The sequence below is a fragment of the Peromyscus leucopus genome, chromosome 3 (assembly GCF_004664715.2).
Source record: "Peromyscus leucopus breed LL Stock chromosome 3, UCI_PerLeu_2.1, whole genome shotgun sequence".
Lineage (NCBI taxonomy): Eukaryota > Metazoa > Chordata > Mammalia > Rodentia > Cricetidae > Peromyscus > Peromyscus leucopus.
The window spans coordinates 143,193,570-143,217,057 of record NC_051065.1 but is presented as its reverse complement, the minus strand read 5'-3'; the positions used below and the strand labels follow the sequence as shown (position 1 = coordinate 143,217,057).

The 23,488-nt window shown below is 50.9% G+C and overlaps 1 protein-coding gene and 1 long non-coding RNA gene across 10 annotated transcripts in view; one reads left to right on the top strand and one right to left on the bottom strand.

Moving 5' to 3' along the window:
* Tspan9 (tetraspanin 9) overlaps positions 1 to 23,488 on the bottom strand; it is a 180,664-nt gene that overhangs the window by 42,719 nt on the left and 114,457 nt on the right. The window lies entirely within an intron of this gene.
* On the top strand, positions 1,984 to 16,326 carry LOC119087663. The gene is made up of 2 exons (XR_005091174.1): positions 1,984 to 2,252; positions 15,560 to 16,326. It is a non-coding gene; the product is annotated as an uncharacterized LOC119087663 (long non-coding RNA).

Genomic DNA, 23,488 nt, shown 5'->3' with positions numbered 1-23,488 from the left:
TGCGTAGAAGAAAGAGGCAGCCAAGAATCCTCACAACTTTGCTCATGAGAACAGACACTGGTAACAACAAACACAGAGTGAAATGCAACACAGCAGGGAAAATAAGTCAACTATAAACATAAGACTTACACAGATGACTTAGAAACACAACACAGTACTACAGTTTAGAGGTAAGATGCTGTGTTATTAGTCAGGGTTCTCTAGAGCAACAGAACTGATAGCGTGTGTGTGTGTGTGTGTGTGTGTGTGTGTGTGTGTGTGTGTGTGTGTGTGTGTGTCTGTGTGTGTGTGTACATATATATGAGGAACAATGGCTGTCGACCAATGGAAGATCCAAGAATCTAGTAGTTGTTCAGTCCACAAGGCTGGATGACTCAGATGGTCTTCGGTATACACCAGAATCCCAAGGAAGCAGGCTGTAATGCAAGTGAAGGAATGGACTTGCCAGTGAGAGCGAGAGCAAGTAAACAAGGAGAGCGAGCTTCCTTCCTCCATGTCCTTACGTAGGCTGCCAGCAGAAGGTACAGCCCAGATTAAAGGTGGATCTTCTCATCTCAAAAGATCTGGATTAAAAAGTGGGTCTTTTATTTCAAATGATTTCATTGAGAAAAAGTCCCTCACAGACGTACCCAGCTGCTTGGGTTTTAGTTAATTACAGACGTAGACAAGGTGACCACTAAGAAGAGCCGCTAGAGATGCCCTCACAGATTCCTATGTCCGCACACCTGATCCCAGCTGGTGGTGCTGTCTCAGCAGACAGTGGAGCCTTCAGAAGCTGAAACACAGTTTGAAGAAATGGGCTGCTGCCAAGTGGACCTTGGGAGTTAGAGCCCCGCCCACTTCCCAGCCTTTCTCTGCTTCCTGTCTCGCTGAGATGCCAACAAGCAGCTGCCTCATGCTCCTGCCACCACGGAGCCACCCCACGCCATGCTTTCTCCACCATGGTGGACCGTGAGCCAAGACAAACCTCTAGCTTAAGCTGCTCCCATCAGATATTTTGTGGCAGCTACAAGAAAAAGAAATAAAGCTACAAAAAAAAAAAAGTATATGGCTTGCAGCTTTTTATTCAGCTCAGAAACAAGTCAAATTGTAGGATGCATTGTTCACGGATACGCATGAGTGGTTACATTACCAAAAAAAGGCAAAAAACGCCATCAAGAGAGAGAGAGGGGTCCGTCTGTAGGGAAAGGCCAGGAGACGAGCTAGGGATGCAGCTGACTCAGGTGGCAGATGGGTGGTAATTAGTTCTCATGGTGGGTGGTGAATTCCATGGCATTTCTTCTGGCAACGTTTCTAACTTAACCGTATTCTTCTGTATTTATCAAACAGCCCTTGACAACTTCCTGTGCCTGCTGACTTAACGTGGCCACAGCAGCTGGAGAGCTGGGTGAAGATTGTTGCTTAAGAGTCTCAGAACAACAAGTGATGGAGAAGAGATGGCTTCGGTGGCCTGTGCTCTAGGGCTGGGACCTCCACTTCCATCCTGGGTCTATCTCAAATTCATTTCCGATTTCCTGATAGTTCAGAAGTCCCCATGGCCTCACCCCCGCCCCCCAGCAGAGTGGCAGGAAGCAGGGGGGCGGGGTAAGCATCAGGGCTGGACAGCTGGTTCCCAGTCCTCAGGGATGACCCCATCCAGACCTGCCTAGATGTGAATTCATACACACACACAAACACCACTTCATTTCCTCTGTCTTGTCTTTTGGTTTTAAAAAAAAAATTGATTAAAAAAAATAAGCTGGCTTCATATCCTGGAGTTGTTAGTAGGATTTTTTTTAAAAACAATAAATAAACCTCATGGTAAAAATGAAAATATCATGCTGGAAGCTGACAGTTAGGGAGAACACATTTCTAAAGAAGACTACATGTTTCCTGAGTCCGACAACACAAGGAACAGGTCCTTGGTAGTGAACGCCCTGAGAAGCTGGAAATTGTGGCCCTGAACAGACAGGTCCTGGCGGTGGCCCCATTCCACAAGGGAGGAGTTTGCCATGCTCATCCCAGAAGAGTCACACGAAAAAGAAAGTCCAGACATGCAGCTTAAGTTGAGACAGCAGGGTGCAGGGAGTGTGGAGCCAGGCAGAGTGGCCAGCTTCACCGGCTGTGGATGAGAAGGCAGTGGTGGGAGGAATCTTGGAAACCAGACAGCCCCGAAGCAAAAGGCTCCGCAAGTGCCAGCAAGAAACCTGAGCTGAGAGATCATCTAAAGGCGCCGCCTGCCACGCCCTGGAGAGAACCCCATCCCAGCTCGGGTGAGTAGCTGTCAGCCTGGCACTCGAGCTGGCCAGTTCTACATAAATTCCCTCTACTGTGTCCTTACTAGCTCAAGCCCCAACCCCAAAAGGATGATTTCCAAAGTCCTTAGGGTGGGTAGGTACAGGACGCAGGCAAGAAGCTGTGTGTGTGTGTGTGTGTGTCTGTGTGTGTGTGTGTGTGTGTGTGTGTGTGTGTGTGTGTATGTGTGTTTGGCTAACTAGCTACTCCCCAGTGGTAAGAGCCTGTGGCATGGCTCCCTGGTGACATGACTGAGGCCAAGGGGCTGTCTGGGCCAAGGCCAACACCAGATCCAGCCTGGGAAAGGCATCCTTACTGATAGCTTTCCTCCTGTTTTGGAGCATAATTTGGAATTAAAAGTGGACAGTGGACCCAGAATCTTTAGCCTGGAAGAATTCTTAGGGTCAAATGCATAGATGGAAATCTTAAGACCTGAAGAGTGGCTGTGCCTTGGCCCAAGGTCACCCCGCCCAAATCCAGCTGCTCCACTTCCCTGCACTTCGCAGTCCCACCTGCTGTTCTGCCGCTGTCTGAGGCACAAGAGACTCCACGGGAAAAGCAGGGGGGATACACGGCACTCTCTGATGAGAGATTAAAATTATTTTTAAAAAACTCACAGTCTTTACACACCCAGGCACGCACTCTTGACTAAGCCATGTTCCCAATTAGAAACATCCTTCATTTCCCTGGCAGGAGGCTTATGTAGGTCATGCTGGGCCCTTCATATCCACAAGCCCCCATATCCGAGCTCCCTGGCTCCTCCTTACTCCTCTAGGCAGGAGGAACATGTAGAAGAGGGGGCCTCCAGAAGGGGAGCAGGGGAACCTGGTGAGTCCTTAAGAGAGTCCACAGCAGCCAAGGAATGGGTGAGCTCGCCAAGAAACAGGAGTTGTCTTGGGGAAACTGAGGATCGGGAGCAAAGGCTAAATATAACCCACACATAAGTTCTCAAGTGAGTGAGGCAGGGTGGGAAGGATGCTTGCCTGCCCATTCCTAGGAGTCCCTTGGGGAGGAGGCAGAGTCTCTAGGGACTAAGGAACCTCAATGCCACTCTGCCTGCCAGAAGACCAGACCTGAAGGGCTGAAAACACTCAATGGGCAGCCTCGATTGCAGGAATAATGACTTCATGCTCTCTTGGGAATCAGTTCCAGAGCATAAGAGGAAGTCCCTGAAGGGATGGGACCTGTTGGCTGTGAGAAGGGGGTGGGGGTGGGGGAGCAGAGAGCTGGTTAGAGGAAAACAAAGGAGATCGGTCACAAGGCAGGGAAAAGCTGATCATCAGAAGCAAGCCTCAGGAATAGGTAGCTTTTCGGCTGCTTTCGCCAGCAAAGTCTGACCTAAAAAAAAAAACCACCTCTCCTCTTAGATGACTGGGATGCCCACAACCTGTGTCTAGCTTCCCACACAGTTACACCACATCCAAACAGACATGCAGAGCAACAGCTAGTGAGGAGTCTTGTGTAAGGTGAGGCATGAAGCCCCATGAGAAATACCCAATGATAAGGGAGAGAGGAGAGATTCCAGGAAGAGATGATCACTGCTCTGCCCTTGCCTCCGGCTCAGGGACCAAATCCTGGCTCTTCTTCAGACACAAGAGGCAGACTCACCCAGCCCAGGGTATCTGGCATTGCCTCTGGCCTCACCGTGGTAGGCCTGGAGATGGCTCTGGCCTAGGGCAGATGCAGCAGCACTAATGGCCAGAGGTACCTACTGGGTGAGGTCAGGAGGAGTTTCACCTGCACCCAGAGACATGTGGACCCCTGTGGGCCTGCTTCCTAACTCTCTCTAGCCCTCAGTCCAGATTCCCCTGGCAGGGTCATAGCTCAGAGCTCCACCTCTGGGAGCCCCACCAAGCACCCCACCCCAGCTCCCCTGAAAGGCCCTGTACTGTACAAGCAGAGCCTGGGGAAAGCCACTAGCCAGGAACACCTAGGTCATGCAGCCAGGGGAGGAAGCCTGGCCATCACAGGGGAAAGCAAAGGGTACCCAGGAGATTTGCTGGGGAGGCTAATTGAGAAGCCACAATGTGAGCAGAACACCCTGTGGGTGCTTCCTCTGGTCCCCAAGATCCACAGCGTAAGGCTGGGAGAAAGCTGCCCTACCAGTGAAGCAGTTCAGGGTCCAGCCTCAAGGGCCAAGGCAGTCGGAAGTCTGAGGCAATTCCCCAGCCCCGTCACTCACTGATCCCTACGCCACAGCACTTAGGGATGACACCCTGCAGGGAAGGCTATGTGGTGGCTCACGGTAATTCCTCAGCAAATATTAGCTGTCTTTACTATGCTCTTAGGGATCCAATGGGACACGTAGAGGAAGGTGTTTTCTAAACCAGGAAGCATCCCCATGAGGGTCGGTTGCTGTTGCTTTATTCTAAGCTCCGAAGGTAACCTATTCACTACCACCCTCCAGGAGCTTCCAGAGGACTTTCTCCCAAGGGTGCCTGGCCCCAGCTGCAAGTGAACTCCCAAGTGCACCGCCCTACCCAGGTTGGCCATGGCCCAACTGCAGCGAGGGACGAGGAGAGGGCTGTGAAATGGCAGGAGGGTGGGCAGAAGGCGTGCACACGCCAGGCTGCTGTGCAAACACCAGTCTGGTTCTGCACATGGCCCTCTGTGTCCCCTGGCACCGCTGAGGGCGTTAACTCCCTGGTCCCCAGGCAACGTACAAGAATGTTACCCTAATCTGAGAACTTCCTGCTCACACAGCTCTGTTACTTCACACACGTAAACTTTAGAGTGGCTGAAGCCCTGGATGGACAAATCACACAGGTCCAGGCTCCAGATGGGCTACCCTAAACTCTGAGAGCCAGCCTTCCTCAGGCAGCTCCCCAATTCTAGCATGACTCAGTTCAGACTGTTCACTGCCTTGGGGGACACATTCGGCCAGGGACACGTGTGTGGCAGATGACTTGTAAAGCTGTTCTGTGGCTCTGAGTCTCCCTGGGTTGGTGGAAACTACTGTTGGCTTCAGCTCCTGCATTTAATTTTTCAGTACTAAACAATCACTCAGATTGGCCCACTGTGGTACTTACTACCCATGTACAGAGGCCCCAGAACAGCACACCACAGCCTGGAGCAGGATGAGGAGAGAACGCTGATCCTGCTTCCAGCTGAGACACATCTGTACACTTGTCCTGAGAATTCAGCATGGCGGCCCTGGGCTCAGGACTGGCCCTGGCCACAAACTCTTACAAGACAGTCTTACCTATTTAGACAGAGGAAACACAAAACAAAACAAAACCTTTTGTTTCTCTCAGACTTGAGGTGACTGCTGGTCCCTGTCTTTGAGCTCTTAGCTCCCAGGGACAGGGAGCAGGAGAAGAGGAGGGGAGGGACGAGGAGAGGAGAGCAATGCAGGCCTGCTTGGCGCTTCTTCTGAACTCCGGAACAAGCATGAATGAGTCAGACGCACACACGGGATGTGTTGATCATCTTCCCTTGAGGATGCAGCCAGAAGCCAACATCCCATAAGACTAGCCTCACTTGGCAGCTACCAGAAAACTATCCCCACCCAGGCTAACACACACACACACACACACACACACACACACACACACACACACACACACACACACTGCCCTGCTCCACTCAGAAAGAAACACACTTCCCTGGGTCCCTGGTCTTTGTGAGTGTATTGCCAAGAAGGTTCAGAGTACTGCTAGACCAGGATCCTCCTGTGTATATACATATGACAGGGAATCCTCTCACCCCCTACCTGCCATCCCCTTGGCTGCCAAGCTTCCCAGTGGGCCTGGAAGATGCTGAGATGCTGGGGGGGGGGGGGGGCGGGTGCAGAGAAAACAAAGTCCTGGCCTCACTCCCACCCTTTCTGTGGATAAAAGCATCCTAGAGGCCCCAACCTGAGACTGGGCGCCCTCCTGGGTGCTTTGGGCTTCCTTTGTTCATTTCCAGCACAGCTCTGGTTATTCCATGTGATGATGACAAGGACAGTTCTCTGGCACAGGGACTGTGACCCTCTGAGTTCTCCTGTGCCTGGCATGGAACCTGGCACAAAGGCAGTGAATGAATTGATGAATTAATCAATGAATGAACACTGAAGTTCTGGCCACCGCAGGGATGAGCACCATACATTGGAACCTTCCTCAGCAGTGGCTCTGCTCCTCCACAGCCCCGCCCCCAGGGTGGGCTGGTCGGTAGAAGGCAGACCTGCTTTCCCAGGCAGGACACATGCCACTGAAGCGAGCTGACAGAACTGGGAAATCTGTCAGAGGCTGGCGCTGACGTCAAAGCAGACCCGACAGCTGTCATTCCCCCAGCCCATCACACAGTCATCCTGGCGTGGTGATGCCTCTGCATGTGAGTGTGCTGGCAGCTTCAGGAGGCGTCTGCCTGCAGCCTCCTCGGACTCAGCTTCTCCTCATCCCTGAATAGGGAGTGGGCCTGGGTTATAACATCCCTGCTATAATTTCTCCATCGAATCTCTTTCAACCTCTGGATCCCAGCTCCCTCACACATACAGGGACATACTCCTCGGCCTCTGCTGTGTTCACCTCTGACCTTCCCCAGGCTTTAGAGCCCCAGCTATAGTTACCAGCTGGTGAAGAGGCTTAGCACAGTGCCCAGAACACAGTGCTCAGTGGGTCTGTGCCCAACACACGAAGATACAGATGCCAGCTACCCTCTTCTCAGCTAACAAGAGTAAAAATAAGTTAAGAGATTATGGTTAGATAGAAGGAAGAACTTTCTGCCTATTATTTGGGGAAAAGTTTTTTGTTTTGTTTTGTTTTGCTGAGATCATTAGCCCAAGTCCACCCGAACACAGACAAACAAGCCAGGCAGCTATAACCTGGCTAGAGGCAAAGTCCCCAGGGAGCTTCCAAGTTCCAGGCTGCCTCGCATGCACCCCAATTAAACCATAAGATCTAAAGACTGAGCCTAGCATCCACATTTTGTTTTAAATCTACCAAGTGACTCCAATGTGTGCAGAGGACTGAGAGCCATCAGGAAGTCTGGTGACCGCCAGCCCCTAGGCTACTCATCCTAACAAGCTGCTGCTGCTGCTGTCACTGCCCTGCTGGATCCAGGGTTCTAGTGTCAAACCACTTCCAACTGGCTGGCCTCTTGCTAGGTAACTGGATGGAAGGTGCAGAAGACAAGCAGACACACAGGTCTGCCTGGCTCCCACAGTACTACACGGTGGCTCTTGCAGCTGTCACTCTGGGACCAAAGCCACAACAAGCTGCATGGAAAGCACACTGCTCAGGAGCCAGGAGTGGAGCAGACCCCAGAAGAGACGAGGTTCTGCTCTGCATCTCCACACAACTACAGCACGATGGCTCCCCACTCGGCTCCGCTCCTGACAAGTCCATCTTTGAGAGTCTCCGTCCAGGGCTGGTATCCTCGGTGTTGGGCTGTGTGTTCAGATTAGCTTGGAAGGGGGTGGAGTTTCACTGTGATTGGTCATATTTGTCCCAAGGATGACGATGATAGCGCACTGTTCATGTCGCCCAGCTACCCGTGTACTGCAATTACTCCACATCGATTTGAAAGCCGACTTAGCACAATAGCAGTTCTAATTTGTAAGCAAAACCTCAGTGACATAAATCAAACTGTTAGCACCAACACTGCTACCGCATGTTAATGGAGAGTTAATAGACAGGGGAGGGCACCCAGGGCACTGGGCCCCTGCAGGTTGTAACCTACCCACATTCTACCCCTCTGCCTGGGGGCTGTGGATATCTACACAGCCAGAGCTGTGACTGATACCCCGCACACCCCTGAAGCATAAATCCTGCAGGGAGGAAATGAAGCAAGATCAACTAGTCCAGTGTCCCTGCACCAGGTATGATTTAAAGAGAAAGCCAAATCATGGGGAAAACAGGGGGCCAGGTCTGCTGATCCCCAGACTCTGGTTCATACTTACTAAGGACCATGATGGTACAGGAGGGGAAATATCTATTGTCCTCCCACCACAAGCTCCAGAGAGGCTATCTGCTTTAGGAACAGACTGGGGGTAGGGGCCAGGATCTCTGTGCATTCATCTAGAAGCATTTCCCTGAAGCCAGGATGGCCAACTAACCTGACACTGGGAGGCCCAGGGCCTGGTTCTGCATTGGTAAATGCCCTGGAAGTACCCACAATCCTCTGCTGCTGTCAGGATCCAACCTGACAACTTACCAGTGGCTGTTCCCAACTCTGGACATCCAAGTTCTGCCCCAGGACCCACCAGACCCCAGCAGTCCCCACTAAGATGGAAGAGAGCCCTGTGCATAGGAAGTGAAAACCACCAGTCATTCACCCCTCCCAGGTTGATGTGTGGTGTGCCTCCCTGCTGTGTCCCAGCAAGGCCAAACTCAGCACTGCCCATCAGCACATTCAGAGTCCTACAAAGGTTTATTTGGAGAATTTTAGGGAAAAGACAACATAGAACTCTGCCTGGCTTGGAACTAATGTATCCATAGCTGAGCACCCCAGGCAGCCATCACCACCTTTCCAGTATACACTTGTTCAATTACCCTTGAACAGTAAGTCTTATGACGTCAAGAGGAAAGCTTTGATTAGTGTTCAGACGTCTGTAATAGCACCTTCAACACAAAACAGTCTAAGTATGTGAAGGCAGAGCAGCCACGGCAGGCCAAGGACTGCTGTAGGCTTGTTTTATCTTTTCTAACCTAAGTAGGTATGTAAAAATGACTAGAGTGAATGAGTGAATGAGTGAATGGGTGGGTGGATGGGTGGATGGATGGATGGATGGATGAATAGATGGATGAATAGATGGATGGATGGATAATGGATGGGGAGGTGGATGGATGGATCGAGGGATGAGTGGTGGATGGATGGATGGATGGATGGATGGATGAATAATGGGTGGGTAGGTGGGTGGATGGATGGATGGATGGAAGGATGGATGGATAGAGGGATGAGTAGATGGATGGACTGATGGGTGGGTAGATGCATAGATGAGTAGGTGGGTGGGTGGATGGATGGATGGATGGATGGATGGATGGATGGATGGATGATTAGGGGAAAGGGAAACAAGTAGCAGTGGGATGTGAAGCTTAGCGAGTGCACCAGCAGAAGGATAGTACTACCAATCAACCACCATCCAAGAGCCTGGGACTCTCAGCTGTGTCCTCATGGTAGTGAACCCATTCTCTGCTCCTCTCCCCTCCTCCATCCCCAAGAGTCAGCAGACTCACAAAAGGTCAGTCTGACGCTGAGTCTCCAGGGATTTCATGTCACAAGGCATGAAAAAAAGGTAACTCAAAGGATGTTCCCACGTCTTCAGAAAAGAGCAATGGCTGAAGGACGGCTCCAGAGGCAGACTCATCTCTTAGGCAAAAACACATTCCTCCACCAAGGCCTGTAATAGGTTCCTGGCTTTTGTAAAGGAGAATCTAGAAACAGCAGCCACTCTGGGCCTTGTGTGGCAGTTTGGATTACCAGTGTCCCCACAGTCTTGGGCATTTGAACATGTGGTCCCCAGTTGATGGCACTATTTGGGAGGTTTAGGAGGTATGGCCTTGTTGAAGGAAGAATGTTACTGGAGGCTAGTTTTGAGAGTTTAAAGACTCAACACCATTTCGAGTTCATTCTCCATTTCATGCTTGCTGTTTAAGACAGGAGCCCTCAGCTTCCTGTTCCAGTCTCCATGCCCACCACTTACACCCTCTGGAACCATGAGCCCCAGTAAACCCTTCCTTCTAGAAGTTGCCTTGGTCACAGTGTGTTATTACAGCAACAGAAAGGTAGCTAATACATACTGCCTTTCCACCTGGGCCTCTCTGCTGGACGGTGTAGTGCCTGCTATCCCCAAGGGGGCTGGAAGCAGGTCTCACGTGATATTGAGATGGCCCCCAGTCAGTAGGCTTGAGTCCTCCTTGAAGCCCCAGGAAAATATACCATTGACCTTCTGCAGACCTCCCCCAGCCCTATCTCACTTTCCAACCAAGAGCCCCGGTTCAGCTGGATCCATGTAAAGAGGTGAGGTCCAGCTACAGGGTTCCGTCCATGGGACATGCAGTCTACCATCCAGGTGCCCTACCCCCAATGGATGATAAAGAGGATGAGGTCAGGGTCTTGCTAACTGCTATAGAGTTCTTTATGCTCTGGTCTGTTCTCAGGCAAGAAATGAAATGCGGTGAGGTATGGAAGGCTGACAGCATGGTTAACTTAGAGCAGGGTCCCACACAGGCAAGCGTCTTAGGTGGTGGCTGCTGTGAGTCCCTTTCTGTATTCTTACTTATCTATTCCCTTCTTTATCATTCCATCCATCTTCCTTCCACTCCTCCCTCCTCACCCCCAAGGCCCAGAGGAAGATATACAACCCGATCTCAGAGCCTTCAAAGAATCATGGTATTAGAGAGCTGCCACCTTGGCTAGATTTGCTTTCCCCCAAATGCATCCTCCAACCCCATGTCTGGTCTCAGACAAGCAACCAACACAATGAATACAGTGGCTGAGCGGAGATGGCATGGTGGCCAATTGTCAACAGGGACAAACTCATCACAACGACAAATGAGACAGCTACCCGCTGTAAAGTGTCGCGCTGGAACATCTCCTGCATGCATGGCCACCCACAGCCCACAGGAAAGCTGCACACCATCGTCATTGCTCACAAGAGGAAACAATCTCAGGAGATTCAGTACCTCTGCTCTCTCACAACCATTGGTGTATAAGCCAAATCTGTTGCTCACCTGCCCATACTCATAGAGGCTGCCTCAGATGCTATACTGTCCAGCCTCCCCAGGCCATGACAGGAGGGAAGAGCCTTGGCACATCACTCTTCATTAAAGTCTTCACTGCACAACGCTGCAGACACAACAATAATCAGACATCCAGCAAGAACAGCCATCTGGCTAGCTGAGTGGCCCTGACAGCCAACGGGCCCACCAGGCTCTCTCCACCTCCTGACCCCCTCTTTTGGGGACTCCAGCTCTGGGCCAGGGTCTGGACTTGGGGGGAGGTGATGATGGAGGAAGAGAGATATCAGGGTATTTTTTTTTAATGACCCAGATTCCAGCCAGATGCATCTGTTATTGGCAGCAGAGCTGTGAACACAGCAGCTGGTGATGTCTTAATCACCACAGGCAGGGAGAAGAGAGGCCCGAGGCACCAACCTGGCAGGCTGAGGTACCATTGCCAGTTACCTGCGGCAAGGGTCACCCCATGAGCTCAACTTGCGGCCTTGTCCCTTCCACTCTGCCTTTGCCCTCTCCCTCCCCTGTGCCCCCTCTTTTCTGTCCCCAGGTCTTGCCTTTGCCTTCCATTCCATCTTTAACAAGGGCAGGGGGACAGCCAGACATTCCACGGGGTGGCCTTAAAGGCCCAAGTAGGGAAGTTGGGGCCCTTCACAGCCTCATTCATCCTGCCCCTGGAGATGTGGCTAATGTTGGCTCTCCTCTAGAAAGATCTCAGCAAGAAATTCCCAATCTAGTTTAAACACTCAGCCCTAGAAAGCATCCTAAAACAGTGATTCTCAACCTGTGGGTCACAACCCCTGAGAGGGGGTTAAATGGCCCTTTCACAGGGATTGCATATCAGATATCCCACATATCAGATATTTACATTACAATTCCTAACAGTAGCAAAATTATAGTTATGAAGTAGCAAGAAAAATAATTTATGGTTGGGGGTCACCACAGCATGGGGAACTGTAGTAAAGGGCCACAGCGTTAGGAAGGTTGAAAACCACTGCTCCTAAAAATCACACAACACCCCACCTCTGACTCCTCTTTTGTTATTGCCATGGTGTCTTTTTCACAGGCTGTGATCTCCTAGCTCACCCCCCACCTATCTCCTATCTCACTCCCTAGCCTGGAGAAAGATAAGTAAACCCTTTCTGCCCAGAGAACACCACAACAAAGCCCAGAGAACAGGAGGGCCTGACTGAGGAAGCAGAGCTGAGAGCGAAAGCAGGCACCCACACCGGAAGTCTGAACATATGCTCCCAATGCCGTCCTGCCAGGCAACATGGCCATGCTACCTGTTCATCAGTTATCATCTGCAAAATCCAGAACCCAACACATCTGCCAGGTCCCACTGCATCAAAGCCTCTTCATATAGTACTTCAGTTACTCCTCAGACCAGCCTAGAAAGTACCGGTCCATAGCATCCAATTTTTCAGATGAGAAAGTCAAGGCTCTTGAGAACTAAACAAATTGAGCCAAAGAAATGGGTCAGTGGTTAAAGGTACCTCCTGCTCTTGCAAAGGACCTGAGTTTGGTTCCCAGTACTCACACTGGGCAGCTTAAAACTGTTCCAGCTCCAGGGGGATCTGATGCCTGTGGCCTCCACCTGCACTCATGTGTACAAACCCACATGCAGACACACATTCATAATTAAAAACCAATCTTTAAAAAATAAAAAGAATTAAGAACTCCATTAATCCCTTTTCCATTAATGTAACAAAATACTTCACTGTCTTAGTTAGGGTTTCAATTGCTGTGAAGAGAGACACCATGACCACAGCAACTCTTATAAAGGAAAAATATTTAATTTGGGTGGCTTACATTTTCAGAGGTTTAGTCCATTAACATCATGGTGTAACAAGGTGGCGTGCAGGCAGATATGGTGCTGGAGACTGAGCTGAGGGTCCTACATCTTGACTTGCAGGCAACAGGAAGTGGTCTGAGACACTGGGCATGGCTTGAGCATATATGAGATCGCAAAGGCCACCTCCACAGTGACACACTTTCTCCAACAAGACCACACCTATTCCAACAAGGCCACATCTCCCAATAGTGCCATTCCCTTTGGGGGCCATTTTCTTTCAAACCACTGCACTCATGTAGGCTGACTTTATGAAAAGAAGAAGTTCATTGAGTTTCCAGTGCTGAAGAAACAAGGGCTAGGCTCTGGTGAAGTCCTCATGGTTGGTGAGATCACAACAGAAGAGTTCATAGGGGAAGACGTTCACATGCCCAAACAGGAAGGCATAGAGACTCAGAGGTTAATATCACACTTTTGACAATGAGAGCCCTCTGTGGCCCCACAACACCTACCTTCACTCTTCTAAAATAGTTCCCTTAGTTACCTATAGACCTCCCACAAGGCTCCACCCCCTTAAACCACCACACTACCTTACAGCACTCTCTTGTTCATGGCCACAGTGGAGCTTCCAGGGTTACAAAGACAATGAGTGTGGGAACTGAAGAACAGCTTATAGTTCCCTCCAATGCCAGCTCTTCATCATCATGGGGGTCCCCAAGATGCTTTCACGCTTTGTCCCTAGTGTCCAAGGTCAGAGATCAGCCCCCAGGGAACCCCACAAGGTACAGTTCTTAAACACAGCCAGGAAAAGAGAATCCCAAGACAGAAACACAAAGTATGGAACATAAAAATGAAAAGGGAAAATGCCAGGGCTGGCTTGTTGACTTAGCAGGTAAAAGCACCTGCTGTGAAGGCCTGAGCACCTAAGTTAGTCTCCAGAACCCATCAGGAGGCCAGAACCAGCCCTTCCTGGCACACATGTATACACATGTGTGCATGTACACATGCACAAACGCACACATACCCCTATACTCACACAAACATGCATCATACATACATACATACATAGTATGTCGGTGTGAATGACAGATGCCCCCCCCTAGTCTTGAGCATTTGAATGGCTGCACAGTTGGTGAGGCTGTTTGGGTAAGTTTAGGAGGTGTGGCCTTGCTGGAGGGAGTGTGTCACTGGGGGTGGAACTTGAGAGTTTAAACACTCTAGTGCATCTCTCCTTCCTCCCCTTCCTGCTGGTGAAGACTGTGAAGATGTGTTGCTCTCATTGGTTTAATAAAAGAGCTAACTGGCCAACAGCTAGGCAGGAAGAGGTTAGGCAGGAGAGCCAGACTGAGAGAACACCAGGAAGAAGAAAGGAAGAGTTGCCAGGAGACACAGAGGAAGCAGGAGATGAATATGCTGTGCTGAAAAAAGGTATCACCACGTGGTAGAGCGTAGATAAGAAATGTGGGTTAATTTAAGTTGTAAGAGCTAGTTAGCAACAAGCCTAAGCTATCAGCTGAGCATTTATAATAATAAGTCTCTGTGTGGTTATTGGGGAGCAGGCTGGCAGAACAGAGCTGACCAGCAGTCCCGACAAAACCCCCCACCTACACCCTCCCTCTCTTTTCCCCCTCCCTCCTCCTTCCATCTCACTTTCTCCCTCCCTCCTACATCTTTCTTCTCCCATCCCCCACCCCTGATGCTTGTGGTTCAAGATGTGAGCCCTCAGCTTCCTGCTCCTGCCACCAGGCCTCTGTCCACCATCATGGACTCTAACCCTCTGGAACTACAGGCCCAAACACTTTCTTCTACAAGTTGCCTTGGCCATGGTGTTTTATTACAGTAAGAGAAAAGTAACTAATACACATGATAATGATAAAATTTAAAGAACCATTGGAAGAGAAGAATACGCGGCAAATAATAAAACAGCAAGGCTATGCTGAGAGGTTCTCCACCTTGCAGTCCAGCTCCCTCCCCTGCTAGCCCTTCCCCCACAGTGCAGAGGTCATTCAGAGCTCAATTTCTGCAGGATAGTATCCTGGCCTGGCCCTCCACAAAGGGAACTTAAAAACTAAGATCAAAGCCTGGGGACAGTGATTCCCATATATGGGACCCTTGAAAGCACTCACTTGAAGTATGAAACCAACCTCTAAGTTTTTCTTGGTAAAAAGGGAGGGTGGTGGCTAAACCCTTTGAGGTACCCACATGGCTGGTTCTAGAAGTCAGAAACCCCTGATGACTACCTTAATGAGCTTCTGTGACCACCATAATGAATGATCCTGGGCCCTGTGGCATCTACCTAGACAAGTAGATGCTGTGATATTGTGACTTGAACAATGACATGTCCCTTTCCCTCTCTGTAACTCAGTTTCCCTAAAAGCCAAATAAGGTTGTTTATCCCAAGGAAACTCCCCAAGGAGAACTGGCAACCCTGAAATCCATAAGGAAGGGAGGACTGAAGTAGGAAAGGATCTCCTAACCCTTTCAGACAGCACTGCTTCCAGACAGGCTCCCTATCATCAATCTGACTGGAGAGTGCCTGGGGTGGATGGTCTCTGAGGGAAGGAAAGAGATGTGGATCCATAGTGACAGGGGTGGATTCCAGCTTACAGACCCTACAGCCAGCCACGTCAGATGGTTAAAGCAGAAACCAGCTACAGATGATCCGCCTGGCTCCAGTATCCCCTCAGGGCATATGAACCCAAGCTAGCAAATTTGCTCCAGTGCCTGTCAATCAGAGCACCAGACACCAGGGCTGGGTGATCAGCCTAGGGCTGCAGTTGGGGTGGGAAACCTCCCCCCCCCCTCAGCCACTGATTGAAGTCACTTCTCTGTCTAGGAAGGAATGGAGGCCAGCCCCTGGAAACACAGCTTCTCCTTGGTGGCTTGGGACACAGGGTTTCCCATGGCCATCTAGTAAAGTCTCAGCCCGGAGGAATGAGCCTGAATACACCAGCCAGACTGATGAGTCCCAGCAGAATTCACACCTTGATGGCTCACACTCTCCCCGCTGCTGGAAGATTGCTGAGGGCAGCTGGAGGTAATGGGGAAGAAGACTCCCGAAGGTATCAAACACTTTGGGTCCCACAAATACAGATGAACAGTAGCTGACCATTTGAGGGGGGTGACCAGGATGAGGTCACTTTCACTTGCCTCCCTTCCACTTTGCTTTTGAAATTCTGAAGTGAATTCTCACTTAATTAAGTAGCTAACTGCTAAACAATCTTCCTTTAGATTTACAGAGCCCAGAACATCTGGTGCCCTTTGTAATGCTCTCCCTTAGTCTGCAGTTCTGTTTTTCAACCAACACAAAACATGTAAATGGCTGTGGGGCTCAAATTTGCAGAAAAGTAATATATCTGTTTTCAGAAAATATAAGAACTACTCTCGGAGGTCAAGGTAAATTATGATGTTCCAACCAAAATAAAAATAAAGAGACACGCACCCTGGATGATTGACACCTGGCTCTGCACGCAGCTGTTCTGCCCTGTTCCTCTTTCAGTCACCAGAAAACTCCTCGGTACCCTGAGACACCCCCCCAAAAATGGATCAACAGCCCCTCCATCTCCTAAGATGTCAGTCCTTAAATAAACCAGATTCCTCTCGTTCTGGTTGTTTTTTATTGTCAACTTGACACAATCTAGAGTCACCTGGGAACCTCAAGTGAGCAATTACCCAGATCAGATTGGCCTGTGACCATGTCTGTGAGAAAGGTTGTCTTAACTGATAGTTGATGTGGAAGGGCCCGGCCCACTGTGGGTGGCATCATCCCTAGAGAGGCGGGCTGGGCTGTGTAAGAAAGCTGGCTGATCATAAGCCAGTAAGTAACAGTCCTCTGTGGCCTCGGCTTCGGTTCCTGACCTGGCTTCCTTCAATGATGGGCAGTGTAAGCCAAATTAACCCTTTCCTCTGCAAGAGGCTTTTGGTCAGAGTCTTATCACAGCAACAGAAGCAAATAGAACACCTTCCTACCAATCGGTTCTCAGATGCTGGCCTTTGAGTGACAAGCAGCCAAGTCTGTTACTGAATCCAGTAACAACAGGAGTCACACTCATAACTCAGTCCACCACAGGCTTCCATTGGTGGCTGGGTGGAGAACTGTCCCATGGAACAAACTCTGATGTGGCAAGGAAGAAAGCGGACAACAGGCACAGCACACGGCGTGAGACAACAAAACCATGCTCCTAACGTAATCAGCAAAGTCATATGCAGAGTTCAGAGAACCTTCACGAACGTCATTCCACTGTGAGCTCCTCACGGTTCTCCCGGGTTGGGTAGGCAAGGAGTACAGTTTAGTTTCATTTCACGCAGGTGAGACTGAAGTCACGGCTCCTCCCAGGGAAGCAAAGGCAGAGCTGGAGGGGAAGCCTGCATTCCTATCCCTGCTTAAGGCTCTCTCCGCACACCCATGTTCCTATGACAAAGTAAAAAGGAGAGCAGAGGCAGGGCTTTGAGCAGGACAGGGAGAGCTGGCCAGCAATGGCGACAAGCTGTTGTGATGCTATCCCCTTACACTGAGAGATCACGACAGACTCTCGAGTTCACAGTCAAGAAGCAACCCTGTGGACCTGCAAAGATCAGGCAGCCGGTAAAGTCACTTGGCTGCCAAGGCTGACGACCTGAGTTCAATTCCCAGAACCCACATAAAGGGGAGGGGGCGCCCCTGCAAGTTGTCCTCTGACTGGCATATGCACGCTGTGCTGCACACATATGGAACAGCCCCGGCTTTGAGCCATGTGTTTGGTGGGGTTTTTGTTTGTTGGGGAAACTGGGTAGCAGCTGGAAGTGCAAGCCAGAGCCATTTCATTATAGAAGAAAGAGAAGGCTGGGTATCAGGCTACCCTAGATAGCCATGGGCAGTTTGAAGAGGAAGAGCCGTGGAGGCCAGGCGGTGCAAGGGACAAAGGACAAAAGGAGACACTTATCATTGGGGGGGGGGGGTTGAGGAAAGCTGGGAGGAGGAGAAAGCCCTTCCTAATGATGACTGCTAGAGGGAGGAATTAGAACAATTGCAATTACTGCTTCTAACAATAGGAAGGAGCCGCCACAGTTCCTGTGTCAAACAAAAGTGTCTCTCCTAGTAAGGGTGCTTAATAAAACAGCCCGCCCCCTCATTACCTGCTCCATTGGTGTGACAGCCCTCCCAGGCATGGGGGCAGGGTAAAACCCACTCACCGTGGAGGCGGAGTCCCCATCTCTTACAGACAAACTTCCTTTCCTTCCTACTCTGCAGTGGGAACTGGGGTAGAGGGACAATTCTCTCCCTCTGCTAAGCCCACGGGGACCTGCCACGCTGGAGCCTGGGAGCTCCTGTTCCTGACCCAGGCCAGCATCAGAGCAGCTGTTCCCCCTGCACTGTGAGCTCCTGGCATAGCAAGAATCTGGGTCAGCTCTCTGACTCGCAGGCAGTGGGTTATCCTATGCAGACGCCGCCGACGCTGATGCATCACCAGCCTGTCTAACGGCCTGTCCCCTCGCCCTGGGCTCCAGCTTTACCACGTGTGAGAGATGAAGGACCACCCTGGTCCATGACCCAGCTGAGGCTCCTCTGAGATGAGAAGAACCAAGTGCTACGTGCACAACACGTACAGAGCATCAGAGCCTGAGGCAGGGACCCTACCCCTGAATGTCCAAACCTAGCGCTTCCCACGTGAGGAAAAGTGAGGCCCAGGGGGGAAGACTCACCTCGGGTCACACAGCCAGCTAGCAGCACCCTTAGGAGAAGGAAACAGGTGTCTGCTCTAATCGCTGGCTCCTCCCCACAAAGTACCTGGCTGCATCGTGATGACAGAGCCCCTGCTCTTGACAATGAGGGAACAGCTGACTGATGGCTGGGGACCAGAACCTCCCAGGCTGCTGGGGAGCCGCCCAGCCCCACCCTGCCCCACCCACCCCAACAGGTTGGGAGTTATTGCCATTTCGGAGAGGAGAGAAGGAACCAGCAAGGCTGAGAATCTTGTCAATATTCCTCCCACGGCTCTGATTCAGACCCTCCACCACCTTCTGGGAAACATGCACTTTTCACATAGACCCCCCTCCTCCCAGCAGGAGGCTGAGACAGGGGGCCCTCAGCGGGGTAGGCTGAGGAGGGAAGAGGAGGGGAGGGAGAGGAGGGCGGTTGTCTCTCTGTGCCTGCCTTAAATGGTAACAAACGAAGCACCTTGTACGCTATCCCCTCCTGGCATCTACCTTCCTCCCCGCCCACCTCCTAGCTCCTGGAGGCCCCCGATTCCCACCCAGGCCTCCCTCCAGACACTAGGGACCAGTCATGCAGGCTGTCCTAAATGGTTTGGACATCACAGAGCTGCTGTGGAGCCCGGGCTCATCAGCCTGACAAGCTGTCGCTCTGATTCGGGTCCGATGGGCTTCTGCCACAAGCATGAACTAGTTCCCTTGAGCGGGAGTGGGCAGCGCCAGGCTTCAGGATGTACCTGGCCTCCCAGGGCAAGCCAAAGGCACAAGAGTCTCTCTCACACCACTGTGCTTTCCTGAGGAGCTCCCTAGCAGCAAGCTGCCCTGTCCAGCACCTAGGCAGTCACCATGCTACCCCCACCCCCCCACTCCCCAGCAACAGAGCCATTCCCACAGGATTTCCAAGTGTCTTCTTCACCTGAAAGGATCTTCTCCAACCAGCCATCCCGAGCATCCTTGCACACACCTTTGCATTCACCCTTCCCTGGCTTCCTCGCGGGCCTGATTTTTCTGCCTGCCATACCGCCACGACCCCACTGGTTCTGCCCATTCACAGTCCCCTCGCCTGTGGGCCTCGTCCCATTCCCCTTCTGCTATTTCCCACCCTGTGCTCCTCCAGATCCTGGGACCCTCTCTCTCCGCCCTTGAACATCTGCTGAGCAGACCTCCTACACAAAGCCTGTGCCTGTCAAAGGGCAGGGGCAGCAGCTGGTACTCAGACATGCACTCTGACCTCCATGATAAGCAAGAGCAGAGCACCAGTGCAGGGTGCTCATCACATATGCATGCCCTTCTCTGCTCCACTCACTTCTCAGCAGTCCCTTATGCATCAGGTCTTGCGTTCGTGACAGCCGTCAGTGGGAAGTCACACACAGGGCATCTGGCCTCACCCTGCTGATTTCAGACTTCCCTCCCCACTATGCTCAGAAGGCTCCCTCTTCTTGCCTCCTCGGGACTAAATCCCACAACTCTGCCAAGCTCGGACCATCTGGCCCCACCCCAAGACACTGCTGCTCCCCAGTGGCACTTCTGTCACTCATAGGCTTTCCTGCTGTCCTACCACCAGCCTTTGGTAGGTTTGCCCTCACTTCCAAAAATGATTTTTAGAGACTCAGATACAAAAGGCCATCATGACAAAAAGAAAAAAAAAAAAATGAACAAGGTAATCCTGACCAAAGGAAATAAGTACTGAGCCTCTTGGAAGCTGGAGCAAGTAAGGAATCACATGGGTCGTGCAGTAATACGCAGTGATGAGTACCTTCTGTGTATGCAAGGCAGCACATGGGAACTTAGACTCAGATCACAAAGAGGGAAGAGGAACAGAGGTTCTGGATCTCCAGAGGAGGTGCAGCCTCATCTGACAGACTACAGGCACCGGCTTTTTCTGGTGGGCCACACTGCCTTCCTAGCTAATTAAGTAAAGATGGGTGGGTCCTCCCAAATGGAATGCAAGTTCCAGAGCAACAAACTGAGGTCCCCTGCAATCCCCAGGCCTTGCTGCACCACAGTACCCATTAGGACTCCTGTTCCATCACCAGGCACATTCCCAGGACTGTAAAACTCAGCTGTAGGGCATGCTGAGGGACCCCAGAGCAGGTCTGAAGGGAAGCAGTGCCCTGAACAGGACCCCAGTTAGTCCCGTCAGTGAGCAGACCTGGGGCTGGACACCAGGAACGTGGAGAGGGGGTTGAGATCCCAGGATCTGTAATTGTGGTTTATAAGGAATCGCCCCCAAAAGGTCCTAGTTTGAGAGGTCCTGGAAACACTCTGTGAAACTCTGACAACATGCACATCCCAGCAGAGCAACAAACACAAGTGGGAGCAAATACTAGAGCCATCTCCCACCTAGGGACAGACGGGGAGGCCCAGACTATAAACAGCTAGTAGCCACTGCTCTCCTCCTGGGTCTCAGCCTCCCTCTCCACTCCTAGATCCTCAGAGAGGAGATGGGAAAGACAGGTCTCAGGGATGCACAGGTCCTGGCAGCCCAGGGTAACATGGCAGGAGGGGTAAATCACTGCAGCTGGCATCTGCTGCTTGGCTGCCCAGCTTTCCTCTCCCTTTTCTTGGTGTCCACACCATCAATCTCCTTTGAGGAATTCACCTCCTCCACGGCGTGGAAGGTATTGTCCAACCAATCAAGGCACTCTGTTCAAGTGTGCTAAGGCTGAGCACATGGCTGTACTAGACCGTCTCCTGGAAAGCTGACCCCTGACAAGGAAACACAAAACAGCAGGAACGCACCTATCCAACAGTGTCGAGGAGTCAACACATCGGTACCCTGATACCCAAGTTTCCAAGGCAGCCCTGGCTCCCAACCACCATGGCCTGTGGCTCAGCTTGCCTTCTGGACCTGTGAACTACTGCATCCCTAACAGGCTGAGGAAGATCCCTAGAAAGGAAAATGAGGTGCTGATCCCAAAAAGAAAAGAGGTTGGGTCAGAAGAACCAAAGAGATCTGCCAAATGTTCTGCACCCACCCTGGATGCTGAACAGCATCACTGGGATTTGCTCTTAGAAGTGTCAATCAGGGGTGTTTTCATAAAGAGAGCGTATGGTGTTTGCAATTTAAGAGCCCTAGACTCATCTAGAGTACATCTACAGAAGCAGACACTTAGAAAATGGCAGCTTATGCCCAAGAGCCACATATTCATGGGGAAAATCATGAGAAACATGTAACTTACATAGAGAGATTTACATATATATGCATACATACACAGTGAAAGTGTCAACTGTTTTACACCCAAGTATATATACAACATGTATGTATATGCACACATATTTATACATAGACAAGGCTTTGGAATGAATTTTTGTTTCCCCCTCAAAATTCATGGGTTGAAATCCTAACCCCAATGTGAAAGCGTAAGAAGGCAGTTCCTTTAGGGGGTGACTAGGCCATGAGGATGGACCCCTCAGGAATAGGATTAGTGGCCTTATTAAAAAAAGGCTCCCACCCCACAAAGAAAAGGATGAGAAAACAGCAGGTGAGAAACTTGGGTGAGAGCTCTTAGAGCCCCACGCGGCTAGTACTATCTTCAGACTTTCAGTGGCTCTGCCTACAAATATACAATCTACTCTGAGACTACATGGCTCCTTCCTTCCAAGGAAGATGAGTGGCAGGCCAGAGAACGTACCACCCACCCAGGCCCACTTAAAGACAGACCATACGGAGATGGGCTGGGTACAAGGAGCCACGCTGCCATATGACCAAGCAGAACTGTGTTCAGGGTCTCTGCTGACCTAGGGGTGCCCCTCACATACAGAATCTGACCCACAGAAACACAGAATTCAGCCTCCGCCTGGATCCTGTCTATGTAAAGGTAAGTCTGATCTTAACTCCTTTTCTGAAAGTTTTGCCCAACTCTTAACCTAACCAGAATCACTGATCTGACCTTTGTACTTAATTTTAACCCCCACAAAAAGGACACCAGGGCAGAGGATAGAAAGCAGCTGCCCCATGTCCTCAGCAATCACCATGAAGTGAGGCTCAGGACCTGCACCAAAGCCCTCTAGACCAGATTCCAAGGCAGACAGTCATCCCAGCGACCAGTCCACTGGAGTCCATAGCTCTGGAAATGAAGTGCATGGAGGCAGTAGTACTTTCCAGAACCCAAAAGGAATGCTGTATATGGCTGGATAGAATATACAGGCAAATCTCTGGAGGATAGGACCCAAATGGGCTTGCCATACAAGGAGTATGGATGTCTGCAGGAATCCTGTTGACTAAAGGCTTATTCCAGTTTGAGGCCAGAGGAGTCTCACCCACAGCCGGGATCTCTCCTCTGATGAGTCTGAATAGCTGGTTAAAGGTTGCAACCCATTGCAGGCCCTGCCCCTTGCCTAACACTACTATGTAGCTCACTGTCCAGCTATGAACCAACACATATGTACTGAGCACATGCTATGAGCAAGCAAGACAAAGGTGTGCCTCTTGAAAAGACAAGAAGGTAGATGCTAGCAGAGGGGGTACGAGGTAAAAATACAAGAGTAAAAACTGTATGGTTCTGACGGTAAATCCTGCTGGGATGAGGTAAGAGAGTGGCGTGCTTGTGCTGTTGGGAGGCAGAAAAGCAGTACTTTTGGTCTTGAATATTGTCGTCATAAGCACGAAGTATCTCATGAAGCTTACACTACATACAGCTGACTACCTACTGAACCGGAAAAGCCCCTAAAGGTCACAGGTGGCATTTTCTAACCCACTTCCTGGAGCTGTGGCTGGGAGACAGAGAGCACAATCTGTCAACGGAATCCTACCACATGTGTGCAAACCGCCCGGTACCACAGGGCTACCCAGGGCCAAGCCCAGATCCCAGAACAGCACAGCTGAAACCCGACTGGGGACGGGAGCTGGAGCAGGCTTCTCCAACAAGGTCAGAGAAAGAATGTGGGCCTCAGGGTTCAATGACTGAGTTCATATCTCAGCTCTACCATTCCGTAGCCTTGTGACCCAGGGCAAAATCCCTCCTCAAGCCTCCATCTCCTCGGAGGCAAAGTAAGATGGCCCTGCACATTCCCATTAGGTACTGGAGCAGATGACGTGCCCAGGGAATGTCCCACAAGTACTGGTAGCACC